General features: G+C 40.4%; 1 protein-coding gene across 5 annotated transcripts in view; it reads right to left on the reverse strand.

The window, feature by feature from the left end:
- Window positions 1–23873, reverse strand: part of ADAMTS2 (ADAM metallopeptidase with thrombospondin type 1 motif 2) — a 328102-nt gene that overhangs the window by 111810 nt on the left and 192419 nt on the right. The window lies entirely within an intron of this gene.

A 23873-nucleotide genomic window follows, 5' to 3' on the forward strand; every position in this document is an offset into this window, starting at 1 on the left:
ATTTGGAAAAAAAATGGTTTAAGCTTCCTCTCTACCTCCTATTTTCCCCATGACTCCCATTATTCAATATCCTTCATTTTGAATCCAGATAGTGAATTTATGCACTATTAAAGACTTTTATAGCAGATCAGTACCTTTAACAGGAGTAGCAATTTGTACTAAATTGACTGATGCCTCATGTAATTGGATACCATGTTCTCCATCTAATAACCCAGCCAGAAGTGAAGTAGCAAGCCAATCGGCCCCTAACTTCATTTGAATCATTGATTTACAACCAAGGAATATTAGATAAAAGCCTCATTTCTAAGATCTATACAATTCGAATTCTGAAACCTTCAGTACTAGGCTGAAAAAATGTTGGGAGGGAGCTCTTAGGACACCTATGGCTGATGAAGAGTAGCAGGCAGCATGGGATGGCTTGCCTCTTAAGTCAGTCTTGGCCTGGGTTAAAGAAAACACCATGGAATTTGCCCATCATTGATATATGTATCCACAACGACTTAGTAGATTTTTAAAAATAGGGAACATCAAATGCTGGGAGAGAGCAGATCTTTTTATCACACGCGGTGGCTATGCCCCAGGATTGTGGCATTCTGGGGGAAAGTGTTTAAGGATATTGAACAAATCACTAGATGGCATATTTATGCTGGCCACCAGCTTGTTCTCCTCTTGATCTTTGATTCTGAAACTGAAACACATGTTTTTCAAAGGCCCTGTAATATACCTCATTGAACAGGGATCTGATGATGAAATGGAATGCTCAAATCTGGAATTTGGCCCTAATGGAAAACCTGACTCATGAGCTCCATGTGAGAAAAAAGGAACACCCAACTGACAACTTCAACACTATTTGGTCAACTTTTACTGTATATGCTACAGCAAAGGAGAATGGCTTTCATCCACCAGGATTCATTGACAAATGTGGAAAAGCACTTTGGGATAAATCATGTAAAATTTGTAATACTGATCAGCAACACAGGGGAAGGGGTTGTTTTTTCTTCTTTCTAGTCACCTTCTCAGATTTTGTATCTATAAAAGCAAGAAAGACTTTTTTATAAGAAAACAAAATTCGTGTACCTGGTAGAATGGCTAAAGCATTCCACAAGCATTTTTTTGGGTTGGAATCAGACCCAGCAGTCTGACCCTACAACTGAGACTTTAATATTTTAATTTGTTAACCACAGCAAAGAAAGAAACATATATATATTACTAATAGAAGGATGGGAATTTTGACAGTGTAATATTTTAGTCATTGAAACAGGTAAGAACACAGCTTAAATTCCCCTCACTCATCAGGATCAATCTTGAACATTGCTTCACAAATGCCAACATTAGGCAGCTCAAAGTTTTTCCTCAGATTAGATGGCTTATCATCAAGCACGCACAGCTAATGAAATCACTGTGTATTACAAGTGGCCTAGCTGATTCTTATTTAAGGCAACAGGAGATCGATCATATCGTGAAAGAAAACCAAGAATTAGTCCAGCTTCTTTCCGAGCTGTTCTTATGAATAATTATAGCTATGTTAAGTGGGCATTTTGGCCTGTTTTCCATCTTGGAAAGAAAGGAAGACAGTTTAATTATCATTGGATCAGAAATCCCACGGATGGAGGCAATACAATACAAATCATGCTTTCAATTAACTTTATGTACAGCTAAGACATCAAAGAGTGCAGCCAAAATATGTTGGGCAAAGTTAGGGCTGGCAGGCCTTTCAAGTAATGGCTTCAATGCTGCACTCTGTGTGAATAGAGGGGAGGCTCTCTGATGCCTCCAGTTTACCTTGTCCTCCACTGCTCGAGATCGGTGACTTCACAGGTTTTTAATTGTAGACCAACCCCCTCCAAGTAGATTATCCAGCAGCCTGCCTTTTCGGAGCTCTGTTCCTGCTCTACTTTAGAGCTGCCTGGGGAAGGAGCCAGACATTGTATATGCTAACATGAGGTCATCTGGGAGATTAAAGCTGAGGTTAAGTTGAGTGGAGGGGCCTCAATTTAAATTGCAGCTGTGGAGTTTTAAGACATGTGGCACAGCAGCAGTGTACTAGGTAGAGAAGCAACCTAGTGAGAACGAAGGGAGATGATTCTCAAACCCTAAGAGAAGTCTTGCCACAACCAGCCGGCCACTTACACAAGAAGCAGGCTTGTAGTCAGTGTAAACTGAGCTGGAGAAAGGTGTGCAAGTAATGGGGGCTGTTCAGCCACTGGCTGAATCAGGCTGATAGCACTCAGCTGTGGACACTCTTGCTCTCTCTTCCCTGTGAAAAAGGTGAGGGGAGCCTCAGGAAGTAAGTGACCAGGGCAAAGGACATTTCAGAGGCTAAGGGATGATGAGCAAAGGGGTCAAGAGGGTTGCAAGAACGATAGTAGATCATGACAAGTCTGTTGTATATTTTAAGAATTGTACAGAGGAATTCAGACATGGGGACTTCCATACCCACCAAGTGTCCTGGAAAAAAATGGTACACCCTGTTTCTTTACGTGAGATCGTGGCAGTCTTTTTGAGTGCAGCGATCTCACACTTCCTCACCCTGAAAAAAACCACTTTTGGGGGGACAAGAGTGTGGTGTGGGTCACATGACTTGTCCAGAAATTTATCTGAAAAAGTTGGAATGGTATGGACTTCTATGACTTGGTAACCCTGAGGGGGTCAATTATTTCATGTACTGATTTGAATGAAACCACTGTGGCTAAAGGCTACAGACATCTAGTACAGAGTAATCCATCTTCAAACCTGTATGCATAGGCTCTTGCACTTCCAGGTGACCGGTCCATAAAGTTTGTGGTCACCACACATTGTAACACAGGTTACATGTCAATGTTTTAAATAGAATGGCATTAAATTGTGTGTCTTTTACTACTCGTATTGCACATCTCTATATATGCTTTAAAGGAAAAACAAAGAGAAACAATTTATTAATATAAATAACACAGTACCACCAAATAATAAGTAAAAAAAATTAACACCACAACCTATCTTTGGGGGGGGGGGAAGCATGTCTGAACACTCTAGACAATTGTTATAGTACCCTTCTTACCAGAGGTGAATTTAGGGGATCACAACCAGTTCGGTCGCATTGGGCATGGAGCCTTGGGGATGCTACAGGGGGCGCCACAAGTATGGTGTAGAATGGAAGGTGAGAGGCACAAGTGCCAAATTTTGGCATTATACAGGGTGGCACTGAAATTTTGAGACCCCAAGGTCTGTCACTGCTTCTTACCATCAACTATGAGAGAGACATCGGGGCTGAGTAAGAAGAAAAGAAAATGGGAGAAAGTAACAATGGCAAGCCAACAGAGGATTTCCCAGGATAAAAATATGCTCAGATCTCTGCAAAAGCAGCTCTCTCTGAATGCAGAAATCACATCTCTCTCTCTCCCTATCTTCTCCTCATAGCATATCCTATAAGAACGGGTCCTGTGTTCCCAGCATATGTAATAATATTGGACCAAAGCATCCATTTGCAGCCCAGCATCTCAGTTCTCTCAGGTCAAAGCTGTTGCTAGTTTCCAGATGAGTTCATAAGGCAGAATATATCTTACTGAAGGAAAACAGACAGTGCAAGGGCTGTTTTGGAATGAGGAAACTTTTCTTCATCTTGCTCTCCTGCACCTCCCCACCCCCTGGAAACATTGTTCCTCCATGTGCTGAAAGGAGGAGAAATGTGCATGGATATTAGTAAGTGCCGTTCACTCCTAGATTTTTCACTATGTCATACTGTTGAGTTGAATTTTCTGTTAATTTATGTTCCCATCCGTTCCTGCTGACATTCATGATTTAACTGGCTAGAATTTTGCTGAACTGCTGAGCCATCCATTTAAAGCAATAGACTGGATACATTAGCCTGGCATCATTTACTATGTCGTAGTTAGCATATAGCATAGCACCATGATTTATATTTGGCTTTTGAGGAGAAGAACATTTGCTCCACCCCATCCCCCAAAGAAGAAGAAGAAGAAAGAGAGAAAAAGGCAGATTTATGCTGCCATATAAACCTGGGGTAATTCATTTGAAGGAAATGGTACTTTACTGCATTTCTGAATTGTCAATATTTCAGTTTTACCAGAAATTTCCTCATAAAGGCCATTAATTAGGATTGATTGGTGCAAATCATGGGGTTTTCTGCCTTTAAACAGTGCTATATGTCAGTTTCTCTTGTGATATATTGTTTATCTGTTTTAAATATAGAAAATGTGGCCACTGACCAGACAAAACATTATAGAAAGAAATCCAAAACTTACAAAGCACACAAATTTTCTAAAAAGCATCTGGATAACACCCACAGTCTTGACAGAATTACTCACATTTAAACGTTGCTTTGACCTGATTTTACAAGTATAACACACACAGTGATTCAACTAGGATGTTTTAATCACCAATACATAGCTGAGAATATAATTAACTGAATAAAAACCATTCTAGCAAAGAATATTTAGAAAACACCAAAAGCACATCACTGAGTGGATATCGTTCAGCGGCAAAGATTTATTCAGTTGAAAACTGAGTTGCCAAATTGTCTATCTTTAATTAATTAATTAATTAATTGAAGTTGCAGAAGTTGCTTGATTACTTAATTTCCCTAATAAATGGCAAGCAAAAGTGATACAATTTAAACTTTAAAGTACAGATAACTTTGACAAAAATGGACATTTACAATGACTACAAAAGTAATGGGTGAGAAACTACTCCTACAGACCGGCTGCAGTCACAACAAAAAGGTAAAATTTCTAGATATCTTAAATAACTGTGTATAGAACAGTTGGTCATGGATGTGACCAGAGGGGTGGCGACCCTGGACTTGACCTTGAATGGTGCCCACAACCTGCTGTGATGTGTAAGCGACCAGATACTATGTTGCTATTAAACATACATGTAAATGGCCAATTGCTGAGAAAATCCAGTATGGTCACTTTTGACTTCTAAAGTTGAAACTTCCTCAGAATTTGTAAAAAAGGAAGTTGAAAGCTAAGTCAAGAGGGCAAGTCTTGTCTCATGAATCTATTAGAGTTCTCTGAGAATGTCAACATGCATATAGATGAAAGTGATCCAGCTGACACAATTTTTGACAAGGTACCTCACCAAAGACCCCTGAATAGGTTTATGATGGACTACATGGAACTGGCGGAAATGACTGGCAGAATCCGAGACCAGGGAGAAGAGTCGGTGGAAGAAGATTGAAAGAAATTTAAAGATTATTTACAGAAACACTGTAAAATTAATGAATGTTAGAAGGATGTTGGAATGAAGTTATATGGCTTTAGCAGAAATGTTATAAAGGATTAAGTAAAAACAGATTGTTAATCGGCTAAAGGGGGAAAAGTAAAGTTAGATTGTGTCAAGACAAATTATAGGACAAAAACTGAGAAAGATGGAAAGGATTTGCTGAAATAGCTAACTGAACTAGAATACAAAAAAGGGAGGTGTGAGGAGGTCAATGAAACAAGTAAATGAAAGATAAGTTATGGGAATATTCGTTGTGTTTTTAATTGTTTCTGTTTCTGTTTTTGTTTTGTTAAGATAAGTAGTGTTTTCTGTTTTTTTTCTTTATTGTGATGTGTTGTTTTGTTTTGTTTAACTTTGTTTTTTCCTTTTTTCCTTTCTGTAACCCTTAAACCTTTAATAAATATTATTTTTTTAAAAAAAAATGAATAGGTTTAGCAGTCATGGAATAAGAGGAGAAGTCCTCTTGTGGATCGGGAATTGGTAAAATACCAGGAAGCAGAGAGTAGGAATAAAATAATTCCACTGGAGTGAGATATGGAACTGCAAGATCTCTTTCCAATCTGCTGAAAGATCAACAACTTTTTGGCCCTCCTCTCCTTTAAACTCTTCAATTCCATCTGATTTTGATTTTTTGATTTTTGGGGGGGTGTGCACGAAGTTCTAAAACCAAGTTTGGGATTTTGAACTGGTTATTTAGCAGCATATGAAAGAATCTGTTTTGGTTTCTTTAAACAACATGAAAGATGGGGCCAAACCACTATATTCAAATCCAGCTGTAAACTTCAAGGTTTTGAGGGCTTTGGGTTGGAGGCCATGAAGCATGAAAGAAACAATGGAAAATTGGTTGGAATCCTAGAAGAAATACTAGAGAAAACTTTGGTTAAATAAGTATTTGTAATTGGCATTAGAACCTGCAGAATATCCCTTCCACTTTAATCTGGCAGTAGTTTAAAACATGGTTTGTGGCTACATGGAACTCATGGACTGAAAGGAATTTCAGGCTGCAAAGTGGTCTCTCTGTTCTGCTCCAGTTAAGTTTCAGGAAATGAGGAGGTCAATCCTGTAGTCCCATTGCACCATGCTGCCACTATCCCACGGCTATCGCCAGAATAGTGTAGTCGCAATCCAGAGCGCTCCCAGCTACAAAATCAAAGAGCGCAATACCACCATTCAGCGACACTGAAAGCCATCCCACAGAATCTCAGGCGATTCTGCTGCCACCCACAAGTCCCAATGTTGCTTGTCGACAACATCCCTGCATTATACAAGAATGGAAGACGCTAGTCAACATGCAGAGATGCCACTGTGATGTTGCCGTACCCAACAACCACACCACAATAAAATCCTGCAGCAGAGTCCTCCATGGCTTGGCAGCCAGGAGGCTCGTGTGTAGAAACTAGAGGCATCCCCAGAGAATGGTTTGCGTCCTGGTGGGATGCCAGTGATTGCACACTACCAAAAGAGTGCAAAATCTCTTTGTACTGGTGGCTGGGTAGAGGGAAGGTGGCTTTTCTGAGCGGCGGGGGAGGTAGAAAGATGGATAAGAAAAAAAGAAAGGAAGAGCAATAGACTCACAGGAGGCAGCTTAGTGAGCTGTGCAGTGGGAAAGATTAATGCAATGGGAAATAAGGAGATGCAAATATGGCTTTTAAAAGGCAAAGAGGCTCCTTCCCAATAATTTCAGGTGTGGAAAGGGGAAGGCTGCTAGACTAGAACCCGCAGACCCCACCCTTCAGAGCAACCAAACCACACAGCTACACAAGCCGATAGCAGATGACTTTGTAGTTTCCCAGAAGCCAAGCTCTGCCCCTTCCCTCCCTGCCCTGCAAGAACCCAGTAATATAGAGCCATCAATAGATTTAACATTCAAGCATTTCTAGTGACGATAGACCCCCAAGGGGAAAGGCTGAGGAAAGACGCCACAAGCCCCTGATAACATATCATCATCACCATCATCTTCATCATCATAATTTTTTTATACCCCGCCACAATGTCAGCCACATAGATTGACAAATGGTCCAACTGCTTCACACAGGTGAACTATCTGACTATCTGACCTCCTCATCGCCCAGGACACCATTCTTTTACATAAACAACATTAATAGTCATGTAAACAATAAACATATTACTTTACACAGAACTGGATATGGACATACCAGTATGTACTTAGTAGTTACTTCACAATATTCCTAATAATATGTATGGATTTTCTTGCATTTTATCACACCAATCCATCATGAATACATTCAGTTTCTCAACCAACTGGTCATAATGCTGTATTCCCTCTCTCATAGGCTGACATTATTGGTTAAGTGTATCAGATTTACTGTATCCCATACTTGGTCTTTAAAATCTTCAAGTACCGGAGACAGGGTTATCTTTTTTCAGTCAAATCAGATAGTCAAGTGAGCAGCCTTTAACAAGTTTAACACCATTTCTCTATCATCCATTAAGACAAGGTCTTTGATATTACTAAATACAATAATGAATGGGTCTACTTATTCTATTTCACTTATCATGTCCTCCCAACATTTCCTTATTTTAGGACAAGTATATTGCATGACATCTCCAGCATAGATTACAGGACATTTAAATTTTGACTTGCATCATTCATCCCATTCCATGATACCTCCACCTCCACCTCAACATTCATTTATTTCCCAGCAGACCTTGCTGTCTACTGATCCCTTTTCTCCATGATGCCTGATAACTGGGATTATTGTCACACCCTGTCACTCTTGCCAGTATTTCAGTGACAAGCCCATGGACAAAATGCACAGAACTGCACTGTTGGGCTGCTGGTCTCATGCCAATAATATAGGAATAGTTTGGAAGTCAAAGCAAGCAGGGTGTGGTTTTTCATCCTTTATACAGTATATGTAAGGAAGTTCATTCAAAGATTGAGAAGACATTTACCCCCAGAGCGAAGAGAAAGCTTTCCTAAATAGATTAAATGTGTGTAATCAAATAAGAACAGCAGAAAGGCCTCCTGTGCATAAGATGTTTATATGAAACAGATGTTTGAGGTGATGCAGAAGGTGAAAACCTTGTCAAGGCTTCCATGAGAATGGAGAGGATTTAGAGCCTGAACAACAAAAATTCAAATAAAGCAAATATCACTGGCATAGCTAAGGAATATAGGATTAGGGCTCCAGATGGAACATTTTTTTCAAAAATAAAATAAAGTCCATCATATGCTCATCTATAAACCATTGATAGCAATGGCTCAATGCCATTTGAACACAGTAGACTTATGCTCAAGGCACTGTGGTTACGAGAACAAGAATTCTGCATTTATAAACCGTTTTTAAAATCAGACTGGTTTAAATTACAGCAAACACATAATCTAGGCTGCAATCCTGTACCTACTTATTTGGATGTAAGTCATTATTGTACTCAGCGGTACTGACTTCTGAGTAGGCATGTACAGGATTGTGCTGTTACAACATAATCTTGTGTACATTTTCTCAGAGGTAAGCAGCACTGTACTCGGTGGGGCTACTTCCCAGGAACATGGGCACAGAATTGCAGCCTTTTTTCAGAATTTCAAATTGGTCAGGAACTGGGGCAACAGGGGCAGAGGAAACGGATTCAAGGGATGTCTTGGGACAAAACAGATGTGGACAGTGGCTTTAGGGTTATTGTGATGAGACATCTGTTTGGAAGATGTTCATCAATATTTCCTTCTTTTTCTTCATCATCATTAACAAAATATGTGTTTTATAATAATGAAAGCTGAGATTCTCGTGATTCTGAAAAAAGACAGACCCTGTGAGCTAAATGTCCAGATGCTACAATTTGTCATTTGATTTCTCAAGCATGAAGTGTGTGTTGAACGTGCTTTGGTGGGTCGCGCCAACTTCTGTATTTATGGCATTGTTGTTCCTTCATATGACTCAGTGGAAAAGGTTGGCAACCGCTGGTCTATATAAATGCAACCAGGCACCACCTTTCTGAGAAAATAGCTGGTAATATTATTATTGCTGTGGTTAAGTTCCTCCTCCTGGATTGAGATATATATAATAAAATCACATACTGTCCTTCTACCCCAGCTTTCCCCCTTGAAAATCAGACTCACAATGTTATTTCATGTAGTTCCTTGTACCCTGTCAACGTGTACCATTCCTTGACATGAGTTAAGCAATGCACTGATCAGATTGCAACAGGCCAGAGCTCTTAACTGCTGCCATTTGATATTTTCTCATGGGCTTATTTCCTTAGAGTACCAGAGACAGAGACAGTGATAGTACTGTACTGCATTGTTGCTCACAAGCACAAGGGATGGTTTCAGCTACCTAGGCCAGAATCCTGCACACACAGCTCAGTTAGACTTGCTGAGCATAGTGGGACTTGCTTCCAAGCAAACATGTAAAGGATTGCTCTGTGCCAGTATGGAATTCCTCAGCATATTGAAGAGTTGAAGAATCTTTTATCTACAACCAAAGTGGTTGTTATCTCTGGAGTGCTACCATCATTGCCATATAGGTTGGAAAAATTTAAAAAGAGGTATTGTGGAGTAAAATCAAAATGCATGGTTAAGATAAAACTGCTGAATTAATCTTAGGACTCAACTACATTGGTAAAGATGTTGTTTAGTCGTGTCCGACTCTTCGTAACCTCATGGACCAGAGCACGCCAGGCACTCCTGTCTTCCACTGCCTCCCGCAGTTTGGTCAAACTCGTGTTAGTAGCTTCAAGATCACTGTCCAAGCATCTCGTCCCCTGTCGACCCCTTCTCCTTGTGCCCTCAATCTTTCCCAACATCAGGGTCTTTTCCAGGGAGTCTTCTCTTCTCATGAGGTGGCCAAAGTACTGGAGCCTCAGCTTCACGATCTGTCCTTCCAGTGAGCACTCAGAGCTGATTTCCTTAAGAATGGATAGGTTTGATCTTCTTGCAGTCCATAGGACTCTCAAGAGTCTCCTCCAGCACCATAATTCAATTCTTCAGCGATCAGCTTCTTTATGGTCCAGCTCTCACTTCCATACATCACTACTGGGAAAACCGTAGCTTTAACTATACGGACTTTTGTCAGCAAGGTGATGTCTCTGCTTGCTGAGAAAGGTCCGTATAGTTAAAGCTATGGTTTTCCCAGTACTGATGTACGGAAGAAAACACTTTATATACTGTGACACCAGATGGCGCTCTAGAGTCCTGTTTTCACCAACGGGATTTCCCTGTACAGTATGAAGTTTACAATGCATTTAACTGAATTGCTTCTTTGATGTGTCCAAGTTCAGCCTCAGTTTGTTAGTTCATTCCTATATGTGTCCTATATACTGCAGTCAATGGGCCTTACTCGCAGGTCGGTGACTATAGGATTGAAAATTTCAGGTCAAACTACACCTGATTTTATTTATTTTACAGATATATAAACCATTTTATAGCCAAAAGCTACTGAAGCAGAATACAATAAGATAAAAGGAAATAAAATACAAAAGATACAAACTCCAAAAACAATGGAACATTTTCTGCAATTATACAATTAATATTCCATAAAATGCTTGGATCAAGGAAAGCCTTTTAAACAAAAATACATCTGGGCTTTTTGTTAAGTGCATAACTTTTGACGCTATTCTGTCTACTTCAATGCCGTGAAGAAGTAGGTTGTTGTGTACCAAAGAAAAGTATACTGTATAACATACTGTATAAAATAGTCTCTTGTGTGTCAAAGCATACTGGCCTTCTTACCATTGAAACTTAAAGATCTATGGCTAAATTTTAATTATCCACGAGCCAAAGATGACATTTGACATTCAAAGGGTTCAGATAATCAGATATTTGTCATACAGACTTGTAGACTTAAGATACATCGGAGATTTACAAATAAAATAATCATTACAAGTTGGATAATCAAGGTTCAGACGATGTTGAAATCAGTAGAAAGCAAGTTCTAAAACCTCTTTCAAGCCTAACTTATCTGTGTTTTATTAAACAGCATTAATTTCAAGTGCCAGTGTTGTTCAAACACAATTACTTTTCTACACTGTTAAAAACTGAAGGTTTGCTTGTCCGTTTGTTTTTTTTAAAAGAAGACATGTTTCATGATAAACAAATAGATTTTTACCTTGTCTTGATAACCATATTCCGATAATTTAATGGCTTCATGTCAGCCTCTGAAATGTCACACAGTGTTGTCATGGAAATGTCAATACAATCTGGCTCCCTCAACATGACACTCAAGAAAAACACCTGGAGATTACAAATATAACTAATCTAAATGCAATAGCTTCACAACATCCATTCATGAATGCTACAGAATAAGGAAGGGGTGTGGGTGGGTGTCTAAATACTGGGTGTTTTTTCCATAGTACCTGCTATTAAATTTTATTTTTAAGATTAGTTTGCATGTACAGGATAGCTCATGGCTTTATGTCTCTGAACAGTCAAAGAGAGCTTGAACCAATTGCAATAAAGTGCTTCAACTAGTCTAGAGGCTTAAAGCAATACATAGCAATTATATGAAAGGAAAATAGCCTGTGGACCTTCTACGCAATGAGGATGGGTTAAGAGAGACAGAGAAGCTAGTATCAAACTTATTGTTTCCACTGAACTGGTAAGTATTGAGAATGATTTCTGGAAAGAGCTATTGGGAGCTTCACACAGAAGCTATTCCTTAGCATTTCCTGACATTCAAAGTCAGCAGGTGCTTTCTAACAATTATAAAATGCTTCCACATAAACAAGGGAGAAAGCTATCTTAAGAAGCAAATGGATGCAAACAAAAAAAGAAAACAATAGTTGGCACGATAATCATAAGAATATAAGAAGAGGCCAGCTGAATCAGACCAGGGGTTCATCTCAGGGGCCCATTTCAACAATGACTAGCCAGATGTCTCTAGGAGTCCATAGGCAAGACATGAAAGCACTGGGGCTCCCTGCTGTTGCATTGAGTGCTATACAGTTTCTGAACAAGAGTTTCCAATTTCCAAATCATGTGGCTAAGTATGTCATCTGCCCCTTCACTCTGAACTTGGAGTGCAGAAGACCAGTGCCAGAAACTTTATTGTCAGCTAACTTTTGTTTATGTACTTATGGCTATATTGTGGGGTGGTTTTATTTGTAATATTGAATTTATTCTGTGTTTGCCAGAATTTTGATTCCCCCCCCCTTTCATATGACATGTTCTGTATTTTGTATCTAACGCTCTGTTTTTCAGTGTTTTGAATGTTTGCTGTAAACCACTTTGGGCTCAGCTCAATGTGTTTACTTATATGCCGCTTTTCCACAATCAATCAATCAATCAATCAATCAATCAAAACAGACCTGGCAATGATGGGTCATTAGCAACCTCACCAGCCAAAAAAACCAAAATATAAAAGTAGCAAGCTATTATGTGTGAGGGTATGAGAGAGAAGGGAGAATCCCTTTCTTCCCCTAACCATGGTTTCAATTGACACATACCCTGAGGGTCAGCATTTACTTTTAGATACCTTCCTTTCTGGGGCTAATAGCTGATGTGTGGTGGTGGAGGGTGGGGACTCAGAAGGACTTCCCCTACCTATTAATTTTCATTCAGCTAACATGGTTGCCAATGACATGCTTAGTGTCACAGCTAATGTGGCCCCAACTGCATTGTGCCTTGGTTGTCTGACCAGAAAATGCTGACACTGCTTCCTTTCTGTCTCTTTTTCAACTGCTAAGAATTGCAAAACGTGTTTGAGTTGTAGCTATTCAACAATAAGCACAACCAGTTCTGCTGTGAGATTAAGCATTGAATTAAATTTTGATTTGCTTTTCTCACTAGAGGAATCCCATGCTTGCTTATTTCGCTGACACACCTGCTTCAGAAACCACTGGAGTAAAGCGTAAAAAAAAGGTAAAGGACCCCTGACAGTCAAGTCCAGTTGCAGACGACTCTGGGGTTGCGGCGCTCATCTTGCTCTACTGGCCAAGGGAGCCAGCGTTTGTCCACAGCTTCCGGATCATGTGGCCAGCATGACTAAGCTGCTTCTGGCGAACCAGAGCAGTGCAAGGAAACGCCATTTACCTTCCCGCCGGAGCGGTACCTATTTATCTACTTGCACTTTTTGGCGTGCTTTCGAACTGCTAGGTTGGCAGGAGCTGGGACCGAACAACAGGAGCTCACCCCATTGTGGGGATTCAAATCACTGACCTGATAGGCAAGCCCAAGAGGCTCAGTGGTTTTAGACAACAGCGCAAACAAATACGGCATGAAGCTGGCAGAAAAAGGACATTCAGCATTGTGTAATGTTGGGGGAAGGGAAGATGGGTGTCGATGCAAGAAGAAGGTGTTACAAGTATACAAGATCATCCCTAAATTATTAATCTAGGCAGTTTTCCTACTCCTTTGAAGTCTGGCTTGGTGCTGCCACCCAGATCAAAGAGGCATCCCAGGATGCCAAAGCAGAAGTTTCATCCCTAAGATCCTCATGCAGCCAACTTCAAGCATGAAGTGGTGAAAGCAAGAAAATGCATGGATCTCAAAGCCATTTTATTAGTGAAGTGTTTATTAGCAACAAAACAATTATTTGTGGTTATTTGCTCTCCCCCAAAGCCAATGGAAGCAGCTGAACTGGTCATAAATCCTCAGTCCTCAGCCTGAGATCACACTGACCCTGCAACCATCACCACTTCCATTGCTAGCCAAGCAGAGACACCAACAGCACATCAAAAAGGCCTTTTTCTAGGCGGGTCTCCAGGCAGCATATCTTCTGCAAACAAACACACAGCTGAGAATACTCAAAACCAGCTGGAATATCTTATTAATTTTTGCATCACTTAAGACCTTGCACGTGGCTCTTCGTCTTGCAAGCAACGGCAGAAAATAAAACTAGAGCATTTAAGGATTTGCTTAAGGATTTAACGACTCACTCATCACTATTGGTCTTGTCTTTTTTATATATATATAAGATATTTATTCAAGATTTTCTTAATACAATATAAAAAAACAAAATGGCATATAACTTTACAATAAACATACTTTCTTCACTTCATTGGACTTCCTCACGTCTCTCGTTCCTGCGTTCCAAGTTTATCAAACTTTATCCAGAAATTTATCACCTTGTTTCAATTCTTATTTTATAACTTTCAGATATTATGTCCCTAATTTTAAATAATTTTACCCAAATCTTAAAAGCTTAATTTTAACATATTATTTAACCAAAGTTTAACTTTCCATATATTTTCACTTATCTTCATATTCCTTTCAACTAATTTAATGGTGCCATATTATTTATAATCTTGCATCTTTCTCAACACTCATACAGTTTACAATATTTTTGTAAATAGTCCTTGAATTTCTTCCAATCCTCCTCCACGACCTCTTCTCCCAGGTCTCGGATTCTGCCGGTCATTTCTGCTAACTCCATATAGTCTATCAGTTGCATCTGCCATTCTTCCAGTGTGGGTAAATCTTGGGTTTTCCAGTACTTGGCGACTAGTATCCTTGCTGCTGTTGTTGCATACATAAAAAATGTTCGGTCCTTCTTTAACACCCTCTGGCCAACAATGCCCAAAAGAAAGGCCTCTGGTTTCTTAGGGAAGGTATACTTAAATACCTTTTTCAACTCATTATATATCATTTCCCAGAAAGCCTTGACTCTAGGGCAGGTCCACCAGAGGTGAAAGAATGTTCCTTCTGTTTCTTTACATTTCCAACATTTATTATCAGACAAATGGTATATTTTTGCAAGCTTGACTGGGGTCATGTACCACCTATATATCATTTTCATAATATTTTCTTTCAAGGCATTACATGCCGTGAATTTCAGACCGGTGGTCCATAACCTTTCCCAGTCAGCAAACATAACACTATTGGTCTTGTCTTATACCTCATTGTTTATTTGGCTACAATGCTAATGGTTGTGTGTATGCATTAAAACCCATAAAACTCTCTAGGAATGTAACATGTAAAATAGCACATGCTGAGGGGAAATTGTGATTATGGTTGAAACAGCCATCCATTTTTTTGCTTCATGAATAAACTCTGAGAAATATTTCAACTGGAAAATGCTATTAATTTGATTTTTTTAAAGGACTTTTTTATATAAAGCTGAATGGAAATTTGTCTAGACTCTCCAGCACAAATTATTGCAAATACTGCATTGGATTCTATTCGAGAAATGCCACAGAGTTGCCAAACCAAGTCAAATAATTTATATATTATAAATACTTCATGGTGTTACAAAGTTCAATGCATGATATATAAGTGATACGATATTGCCACATACTTATGGTTTTCCTAGTGAATAAAGTATATATGAACTGTCATATAGCATAAAGGCCACAATACTAAACACACACAGTAGGGTTTAAATCCCACTGAAATCCACAGGAGTTCCTTCTGAGTAAATATTTATTTATATAATGTATAAACCACCCATATTGTGGTGGTGTACAAAAATGAAAAGAAATAAAAACAAAATAAATATTGCAAAGTGCAAACACTAAAAATATACAAAATCCTTCTGTAAAACCAAAAGAAACAGCAATGCTACTCTGAAAAAAATACTGATGGAATAAAATGGTCTTAAGAAGTCACCTAAAAAACCAAAGTGTTGGTACCATGCAATTACCCTGTGGCACCTAAAAGTACACTTGCCAGACACTAACCCAGTGCCACTCTCCGAAACTAGCCTCAGAGTTAGGAGTGGAACCACTGCTACACTGTGAAGGATATTGTGGTCAACGGTGTCAAAAGCCACGCAGAGATTCAGTAATAGCAATAGGGGTTAACTCTCCCTGTCTGTTTCTCAATAAAAGTGATCCATCGGGGGACCGAGGCAGATTCAGTCCCAAAGCCAGACCTGAACCAGAATGGTATGGCTTAAGATAGTCAGTATCAATGCCTGTAACTGGGTCACCAATACCCTCTCAACCACTTTCCCCAAAGAGGAGGTATTAGTGATTGGGCAGTAGTTGTCAAATACCACAGGGTGAGCTAACAACAACAACAACAACAACAACAACAACAACAATAATAATAATTTTTTTTATTTATATCCCGCCCTCCCCAGCCGAAGCCGGGCTCAGGGTGGCTAACAACAATAAAATAGTACAACATTCTAAAATCAATTTGTTATAAAATTAATTCAAATCAAATTGATGGCAACCATTGGGCTAGAGTTCTGTGAAGATTGCCAAAGGATGGAGTTAGGCTGTGCCCTGGCCAAAGGCCTGGTGGAACAGCTCTGTCTTGCAGGCCCTGCGGAAAGATGTCAAGTCCTGCAGGGCCCTAATCTCTTGTGACAGAGCGTTCCACCTGATCGAAGCCACAGCTGAAAAACCCCTGGCTCTAGTTGAGGCCAGCCTAACCTCTCTGTGGCCTGGGACCTTCAAGATGTTTTTGTTTGAAGATCGTAAATTCCTCTGTGGGACATACCAGGAGAGGCGGTCCCGTAGGTACGAGGGTCCTAGGCCGTATAGGGCTTTAAAGGTTTAAACCAGCACTTTAAACCTGATCCTGTACTCCACCGGGAGCCAGTGCAGCTGGTATAGCACCGGGTGAATGTGATCTCGCAGCGAGGACCCCATAAGGAGTCTCGCCGCAGCATTCTGCACCCACTGGAGTTTTTGGGTCAGTTTCAAGGGCAGAAACTCGTAGAGCGAGTTACAATAATCCAGTCTGGAGGTGACCGTCACGTGGATCACAGTGGCTAGGTCAGGGCGAGAGAGGTAAGGAGCCAACTGCTTAGCTTGGCAGAGATTAAAAAATGCCACATTTGTTATAGCTGCAATCTGCACCTCCATGGAAAGGGAGTTGTTGAAGATTACACACAAACTCTTAATGGATGGTGCTGGCACTAATTGCACCCCCGCAAGGAATGCCACCTTTTGTAAGGCAACCAGGGCCAGTATAGAGACACATTCACTGTGCCCTGTACCCACACAGACAACATTTCCCCCATCAAAGTAACATTTGTTTGTTTGTTTGTTTGTATACCATCCTATATTTGAAGGTTTCAGGGTGGTTCACAACATAATATTGCAATATAAAAAACACAAAATACATAATAAAAATAAGAAGAACTTTAATCAGCCATGAGGTGCAGGAGTCCCCAAAGCATGAGGTCAGCTGTTTATTTGCAAGCAACTTGTCCACAATGTCTGGTCATATCAACCGAAACTGATCCCACATCAAATCAGGTTGGGCATCGGGCACATCTCTAGATCTGCTATAATAACAGTGTCAAGGTCAATGCAGAGGCAAAAAAAAAACCCTTTGCCTTCAAACCGCCTAGCCAAAATGTCATAGCAGATAGCTGAAGTTCACATCTACCAAAGCTGGTAAAATATAATGGTCCACCCCAAAGAGTTTTACTAGGTTACTTAAGGTTGCAAAGATCTTCTTCACTGCCACATAGAAGGCACAATGTTGTGCTCTAATTCATGTTTGGTCAGCTTCATCATCATCATTAAAATTATTACTATTACCATCCATCAGGGAAGCTGAGGTGCATTAAATTCCCCCAACAGACCTGGGTTTAAGAAATATTTTGTATTGCAACAATCCAAAGCTTAGATCTTAATTGAGGTCTAATACCAAGAAACTTTACAAATCAACCAAAAATGGTGAGTAAAGATGCAGACTTTGTTGCATAATCAGCTTGTGAAAACATACATTTTATAATGGACTCCAGCTTTCCATCCATGCTCTATGATCACCTCTCTTGTGTTTCTTTCCCTTTGTTTACAAGCACCCTTTAAAGGAGATAGCTATCCACTCAAAGTACATAATGCATAGCAGGTGAAAATGTCATGCCAGGTATGTGTATTCACCAAATATGTGAATGCCTCATTATTAAGATATGACTGAATGCTCACCATCTATTGCCCAGACAGAATTCCATTTTTTCTGGAAAACATTTATTCATAGGTTTTGGGGACAAAGTTAAGTTTGCTCAGGTATTAAATTATTATTTCTTAAATGGGGAAGAAAGAGCTCTTCAAACTGAGTTTTAACAGCACGCATGAAAGGATAAAAAACAAATAAGCAAGCAGTGAAAGGCTCAATCCATCTTGCCACATTATCTGAACTATGAGAATAGAACCCCTGTGATGTATCCAAAGTCTGGTGACAAAACCGCTTCAAAGCTTCTATTTATTTTTTAGGAAAAGAAGCTTCATCAGCCACCTTGGTGGTTAGCAATAGTGACAGCCGTTGGCCTAACAATCCCTTGAGACTCATTTCCTCTGAAGAGCATAACCCTGCTTCTTATTCAGGGGAGCTGAATCACAGCAGAATTTGCAATCCATCTCATCCCTGAGAAAGCTCTGTGAATCTGCAAACTGAAATTCAGAGGAGGCAGGAGGAGGAGGAAGAGTGAAGGCAGGAGAAAGACAGATGTATTTATCATACACATACAATACAGGAAGGATACAAAAAAATATTGTCCCCACTGCCTTACTGAGTGCACAATAAGAGAACTCTCATTAATCACCAGGGGTACGCACTGAAAGGGAAATATTGACTGGATTTGAGGAAATGTCGGTTTTCTAATGGAACAATTCCTTTTTAAAGGTAACTGGCAGAGTTTCTTTAAATTAGAATGGCCAGCAGCCAGCCCTCTGGCCAACTTATAAGTCATTTCAGGAATTCCAGAGAAATACACATTTTAAGGAAAACATATGCATTGGTTTCTTAAAAGTAATGTACATACTTTAGAAAAATCAATAGCATTTGTCAGGCTGAGAGACTTTGATGAAAGAGTTATTCGCCTCAAACATCTCTGAGATCTACAGAAAGTTGTCTCAATTTTTATAACTTTGCAGCAGCTTGTTTTCCTACCACATGAAAACATGGTGGCATATATTTAAACACCAGATTTGGAGATGATTGCTTAGTGTTGCTGTATATGAAGCTGTAATGAAATCCATCAATATAGTGGTCACATACATATCAACCGAAAGACAGTGTTGCACCACAAGACAGTGTTGTCCAAAGTTATATGAGGACTAATCCAATTTGAGTGACAGATCCTCTCCTTCAATCACTTCAGTTATTTTTCAGGGGAGTGGCCATAGCTGAATGGTAAAGCACATGCTTTGCATGCAGAATGTCTCAGGTTAACCCCCTAGTGTTTCTAGTTTAAAAGGGACCAGCTAGCTGGAGCTATGAAAACCCTCTGACTGACACCTCAGAAACCCACTCCTAAATAGACCCAACAATACTGAGATAGAGGAACTGACGGTCTAACTTGCTGTAAGCAGTTGCAAACAGTGAGGTGGGATAGAGCCACCTTCCTGAAACTAGAATCACTGGAGCTTACCTGGACCGTGGTGTGGTTTGGTTGGACAAGGTGGTGCTGCATGGTGCTCCTGCTCTTGCACCCACACAGGCCTGATCTTGCTGCTGCCCTGCCCCACACCAGCACCATCCAGTGATACCAATAGCTACTGGCTGCAAGGCCATTTTGTATGTTTGTACCTGCCATGAAAGCCAGCCTTCTACTGGTGGAAATAACTGTTGAAATCATGTTCTTGAGAAGCAACTCTCCCAAGTCCAAATGTTAACTGAGGGACCTCAATTGTTCAGTGAGCTATGGAATTGGAGCTCTCAAGATGGTATCCAAAGCATGGTGGATTTATCTTGATTCTTATACCAAATCAGAACCAGGTTAGGCTGAGAATGGACAGAACCCACCTGGCAAATACCATTCAGCTTACATAAAGCGTTTCGCTTTCCACTGAAATTCAGCACACATTTCCTCCAAGCAGAAACTTTTAAATTCACCTTGACATTTGATTTCTAAGAAGAAGAAAACCTTTACCTACAGTACTGAGAAACATGGTTGCAACCCTGATTAAGGTGTCATCACCCAATTCGAATTAAATGTATTTATTTAGACCATTTCTATCCCACCCTGAACTCAAAGACCTTAGGGCAGAAGACAACGTTTCAATGAAATACAATATTCAAACCAGACAAGTCTCACAAACAGTCTCAAAGTGTTGCTGTGACTTTCAGGGCAACTGGCACTTTAATTAACAGCTTCATTTTTGGTTTTCTTAAGTGACTAGTTAGTTGCTTCCTGTCCCTTCATCACCAGCTGTGACTATTTAATTTTTCTTCCTTAATCAGTTCACGTTCCCTGCAGTCTGTGTGTGTGTGTGTCGCGCACATGCACTTAAATTTTTTGTAGGTAGAGCAAGGGCTCAATAATTATTTTTAATTTTATTAGCACAGTTTTGCAGTTATAATCATAAACATAAAATAATCAATTGTTCTGGCTGTAAAGTGCCAAAAATAATTAAAGCTCTGCATGTCCCCCCAGCAACATATCACTGCAAATCCTCCTTACAAATAATTTTCCACTTTATGCTTCCATATATTGTCACACTGGATACTAATGTATCAATGTTGTGGAAGCACCATTAATAATGGTGCTTGTTGGAACAGGATACTCTAATTTCCCTGGTCCATTAATAAAGTAGTGTTGTGTGAGAAAAGCTGGAAATTTTATATCCTTTAGCCTCTTACAAGATTAAACCAAATACAGATTGCCCTGCCAAGATGCATTTCCTTTTCTCCTGAAACTCATAAAACATTTTGATTAAAGCTGAAATTATCTCCAGCCTGACACAATCTTGCGCCATCCTATTAGCATATGTTTTCTCCAAGCACATTCCATTGCTTTAAAAGGATAAATCTCTTTTAAAAATTGATGGGAAAGGTTCTCTTGATGTGCCTAGTGTTTTGAGGGAGTCCAAATTCTGTGCAACAGATGGAACAGTTTTGTGTACCATGGAATGTAGGGGCCTGGTAGAATATAGGTCAGAGAATAACGCTCATAGAGATTGCTGCAAATAAGAGTAGCCTACGCCACGCTAATATTAGGCCACTATTATTGAGAGACATTTTCCCAAGTAAGGTGGCTGATGCCTGATGCCCTAACCTGAAGGTTGCTGATCAACTGGCTTTTCTTCAGCAACACTGTCCTAGCTGAAATACAATTAATGGGACAAATCATAAAAGCACAGTGATTAATACAACTGCACTATTAAGAATGGGATGCAAAAGACAGCACACACACAAAATGAACAATATGGTTGTCATGGAAAAGGCATAGCTTTGCTCTTTGTCACAGTAAAGAGCAAGATTCCTTAACATATCATTGGAATTCATCACTACCAACAAAGTTCTGGTTCCCATGTGCCATGAGTTTAACTATTCATTTACCTGATAATTTCAAGGCACAGACGCAGTTCAACTAATTTAGCAGGTACAACCACATCAGAATATATAGACCTCAAAATTCAGGAACTTTGGTGACTTTCGTTTCACTGCTGGAGTCTGAGCTGGTGGTGAATGACATGGCAGATAGCTCAATGAAAATGTCAACCCTATGTGATACACAGCCCCTTGAATTTGGTCAACAGTAGGTTTCTAAATGGGCGTTAATTTCAAGTATCTTCAAAATAGGGTAAGCTGCGCCCTCTGTCGTGTATTTCACTCCTTTTCAGATCCATGGCTGCCAAGGGGCATTAATCTTGAGTGAGCATACGGCAGCCATATCTGAATGAAATTTGTTGATTTGGGTAACTACTATTTGCTAAGGAATATTTATTTTAACATCTAAGATTTTTTAAAAAAGTAGTGTCATAAGGTGTGAACCATATTCAAGCTCTTTTGTTTCAAGGGAAAATATGTGCCAATTAAATATTTTTCCAACGCTGGAGTAATCTGTGTAAACACATTATGAACGCGGCAATCTACATCAGAGGAATTTCAGCAACATAAGATATGCGCCGGTTACATGGGCAGCCCAAGAAGAAGAAGAGTTTGGATTTGATATCCCGCCTTTCACTCCCTTTAAGGAGTCTCAAAGCGGCTAACATTCTCCTTTCCCTTCCTCCCCCACAACAAACACTCTGTGAGGTGAGTGGGGCTGAGAGACTTCAGAGAAGTGTGACTGGCCCAAGGTCACCCAGCAGCTGCATGTGGAGGAGCGGAGACGCGAACCCGGTTACCCAGGATTACGAGACTACCGCTCTTAACCACTACACCACACTGGCACCAAGCATATGGCCCCGCAGAGTGCTGTGCTCTTTGCACAGATTCAAGTTAGTCAGTGTACTGCTCTTACCAGCCGTTACTCGGCACCACAATAGCAGTGCTTCAGTTTATTGATTCACCAGGGGCTGGGGGCTGAAGTAGCATGCGAGAGAAGATGCACAAGACCCCTTCCTTCTAACATGCAAACAAACCCCCATGAAATGTTTATTTCCCCCCAATGCAACAGATTGATTTGTTGAAACCCCGCTTTCTGCAGTGGCTCCTCGTCTTGCTTGGGGCAATAAATCACACAAATATAAGTTTTGTGCAACTTGATCCTTGTGTGTCTGCGAGATAAAGGTGAGGGGGCTCCTGCCACTCCTTCACTGCACTACAAGATTTTGCCGCTGGCTGAATATATTAACTGGGTCCAGGGGGAAGAAAACGGCAAGTGCCAATAAGGGCAACTGCTCCCAAAGCACCCAAAACAAATCACAGAATCACACTTCTGAAAACTCTCCTAGCAACTGCAAATGAAAAAGCACCCAATTTCTATTTAGCAGCACTGGAATTGCATGGCTGGCAATGCTTAACCCAGTACCCCATTGCCCCACTCATCCCCCCACTTACAGACTGTGGCCGGTAACCCTACCGTGATCAGGAGGAGGAAGAAGAACTCTAACAGTTCAGATGGGAAGCACAAGGTCAAACAAACAGTGCAATTCTCCCATCTCAGCTCTAACACCTTCCACAGCCAATGATTCCTGAATAATGCACAACCGTACAATGTCATCAACTCTACTGGCACTGCTTGGTGATAGGCTTCCCACTGTCCTGGTGCCGTGTGCCCTTTCATCTTTGTTCCCCATAATTGCTTCACCTTCTTTCCCTATATGGCTAATTGGGGAGCAACAGTTGCTCATTGGGACTATGCACCCAGAACCATGGCGGCTTCTTCATTTAGTGATTCTTCTCCTGTGCAACAGGTGATTCTGATCCTAGAATAACAGAATGGGTGCTGGCCCAACATGTTCCACAAAACTCGCTTTTCCTGGTAGAACATAGGAAGCTGCTTCATACCAGGTCAGTTTATTCATGGCTGGGATTGCTCAGTTGATAGAGCACGAGACTCTTAATCTAAGGGCCATGGGTTTGAGCCCCACAATGGGCAAAAGATTTCTTCATTGAAAGGGGCTGGACTAGATGACCAATTCAACTCCAACTAAATTCCAAATCAACAATTCTAGATTCTATTAGCTCAATATTATCTAGTCTCACTGGTGGCAGCAAAAGGAAGTCTTTGCTCCTGGTCACTGATCCTTTCAAGTGCAGACACTAGGGATTGAACATGGGACCTTATGCATGAAAAACATGTGCTCTACCAATGAGCTATAGCACCCTTTCAAGATACTACACTACTCTGGCCTCTCATTGTCTGCTGCTCGACACCTTGCCAGTCTGACCCTGAACATCCACCAGCAGCAAGATGACATGCAAGGGAGAAAGTCTTTAATCAGATAGATAGACAGACTGATAGATAGAAATATAGAGGTAAAGGAGAAGGACCCCTGGACGGTTAAGTCCAGTCAAAGGTGACTATGGGGTTGCAGTACTCATCTCGCTTTCAAACCAAGGGAGCAGGCGTTTGTCCACAGTTTTCCAAATCATGTGGCCAGCATGACTAAACCGCTACTGG

This window comes from Podarcis gaigeae, assembly GCF_964106915.1.
Source record: "Podarcis gaigeae genome assembly, chromosome: 2".
In the NCBI taxonomy this organism is placed as follows: Eukaryota; Metazoa; Chordata; class Lepidosauria; order Squamata; family Lacertidae; genus Podarcis; species Podarcis gaigeae.